Here is a 2938-nt window from a genome sequence, read left to right as displayed (position 1 = left end):
GGTTCCATTTGCGGCCACCATGTGGCCGCAGGTTGGGAAAAAAAGTGTTTTTTATTTTACGATTACGCAGCGAAATAGAGGTATTTTGTGGTATGGTGGCACTTTTTCTCTTACTTATGCCGAAGTAAACAATATAAAAAATACAAGCTGCACATTCGTTCAGTGTTAAAATCATTGCACTGCCCCTTTAAAGGGATGGTGAACCGAAATTTAGGTTTCAAAAAAACAATGCTGGAGATGTAGGCGGGACGCTACAATCCCTACAACACTACCAGTAAGGCGATATCTCGAATGGACGGCCGTATTTTTGGAAAAAGAAGTCAAGGTTGAACCAGGCCGACGAGGCGCGTGACCGTCAAGCTACCTAGTTTCCTCCTCTCTTCGCTTCGCTCCCTCAAGGCCGCGAGGTGGAGAAGACGCGAGGCCGTTCCCTCTCCTTCTCAGAGAAACATGACGTTAACAATTCCTGCCAAATGCGCCTCTTTTTTTGAAAAATACGGTCATCCGTTCTTCTTCTTCTTCTTCTTCTTCTACTTTTTGAGAGGTCCAGAGAAGGAAAGGGAAAGCCGGGAGAGATGTTGGCCTCCTGTACGGGGCGAGTCGCTACCCGGCTTGGGGAAGGGGGAGGGGCCGTAGGCGGCTAAAAGAGATAGTGTGGAAACTTGGAAACCAGTCCAATAATGTTATGGGACTTTGGCACAAGTGTGGGTTTCAATTTAACAACCTTGCCGTTTGCGGTGTGTGGTATTTGGTCATAGACGGTCTGCCAAACCAGTCTCACTCAAGAAATCCAATAGGTCTTTGTAAGCCCTCTGGACTAGCCGACGTGGGGCTTCTGGGATGAGGAGTTCCCGAGTGGTGGAAGAAGGAAGTCCATTGCAAGTGTAGAGTTGAAACAAGGTTTTACGCTCTTCTTCGTATTCTGTGCATACTAGTAGCACGTGTTCAATGTCCTCTAGGGCTCCACAGTGTAGGCAATCAGGACTATTGACTCGTTGAAGTTTGTGCAGAGTTGATCTTGTGTTTGCGCGGTTTGCCCTCAGCCGATGTAACATTGACGCTTGTTCTCTTGACAGCTTGCGGGGGATTGCTGGAGGGGGCCGTCCTTCAGCCGTCTCTCGGTGTGGGTGGCGCTTCTGGTAGAAATTTTGTATAAATCGCCATGCTTCGTTGTACCGGCGAAGGGAAATGGTTGGGATCTCAAGTCCATGGGCTTCAGTAGCGAGGGCATCCGCTTTCTCGTTTCCCGCAATTCCAGTATGTGCAGGACACCACTGAAAAGCAAGTTGCCAACCCTTTCTTTCAGCCGACCTGGCAGATGCTACAGTTGTTGCAGTCAATGGAGTGCCAGTCTCGGGGTTCCGGAGAAGATGAAGAGCAGATTTCGAATCTGTGAGGATGACTGCTCTCCCTGGCGTTCCACTTCGCACTAGCAGCTCCAAAGCCCGCCAAATGGCCACCAGCTCCGCAGTAGTGGATGTTGTGGCGATGTTCAGTCTGTCTGCAATGCAGACGTTGTGAGTTGGGATGAAGACTGCTGTCGTGGTAGTTCCTGTCGCCGGACTAGTGGAGCCGTCGGTGTATACTTGCAGCCATCCAATATACTCTGTGTAGAGTAGTTCCTGAGTCAAAAGGCGAGAAATTGTCCCAGAAACACTCGCCTTGCTATGCATGTAAGGGAGGGTTTCACTTATCGTCAGTGGTACTTCTAGATGAGGCTGCGGGGGTGGAGGGATATGTCCGGGTGGTCCTATAAGATCTTCGAACTGTCTCGCCAAATAGCCAAAGCGGGAGTTCGGGCGATCAAGGACGTGTGAGAGTAGTGAACTCCCAGAGGACACACCATGAATTCGTGCAAGGTGACGGCAGGCGCGCTCATCAGCCCGGAGAAAAACAGGCCATTCTTCGGCAGCAACGAGTGTGGCAACGTTTCCAGGGTATCGCGGCAGCCCGACGCCCATCCTTAGTGCTACACGGTGAAATGTTTCAACATCACGTTGTTGTGCTGGTCCGATGCTGAGTAGTGGCAGAGTATAATGTAGGCGAGAAAGGATTAAACCTTTATATAAGTGAAGGAGAGAGTGCTGTGGTGTTCCCCATGTATGGCCGCAGAGGCACCGCAGAACTCCGAGAAGGCTGTGGCACTTGGAGAGAACTTTGCGGACTTCCGGTCTCCAGGTTACCCGATCATCCAACAACAATCCAAGATATCTGTGTCCTCACCCTCTTGACTGGCATCCCAGCCATCTTGAGTTGCAGCGCTCGTTCGGGGGGGCGTCCTCTCGGACGGTAAAGCAGTGCTGCTGTTTTCTCAGGGGAAAGTGTCAGTCCGAGTTTTTCGATGGCATTGCAGATTGTATCGAGTGCCTCTTGGAGTTGACAACGAATCTTCCTTGCCCTTCGAGTTGGGCCAGCGCACCAAAGAGCCACATCATCTGCATAGATGGATATCTGCACATGGAACGGTCCCTGCTGGCGAAGTGAGCTTGGAAGCGTTGCCATGGCCACATGAAAAGTAAAGGACTAAGGACACTTCCCTGAGGAACGCCCTGAGTCACAGTACAGGGACTGCTAAGTGCTCCCGGGACCCTGACCCGAATCGTTCTACGAGAGAGAAATGCCTTAATATATTCGAGCATTTTCCCTTTTACTCCGAGCAGTCTGAGGCGCTGGAGGATAACATTATGCGGAAGTGTATCAAATGCCTGTTTTATGTCTAAAAACACACAGTGAAGCATGCTGCGGCGTGCTTTTGCCTCTTCGAGTGCAGATGCCAAGTCGCCCATTGCGTCTGCTGTACACCTCTTCGCACGAAATCCTGACAGCTAGTGTGGCATTGCATGTGATTGCTCTAGGTGCCATGTCAGGCGTCTCAAGACCAAGCGCTCAAGTAGTTTTCAAAGGCAGCTTGTCAGGGACACAGGTCTATAGAATGAGG

This window comes from Ixodes scapularis, unplaced genomic scaffold (genome assembly GCF_016920785.2).
Source record: "Ixodes scapularis isolate PalLabHiFi unplaced genomic scaffold, ASM1692078v2 PGA_scaffold9__187_contigs__length_104089568, whole genome shotgun sequence".
In the NCBI taxonomy this organism is placed as follows: Eukaryota; Metazoa; Arthropoda; class Arachnida; order Ixodida; family Ixodidae; genus Ixodes; species Ixodes scapularis.
The sequence above is the reverse complement of the archived record's forward strand: the minus strand, read 5'-3'. Positions refer to the sequence as shown.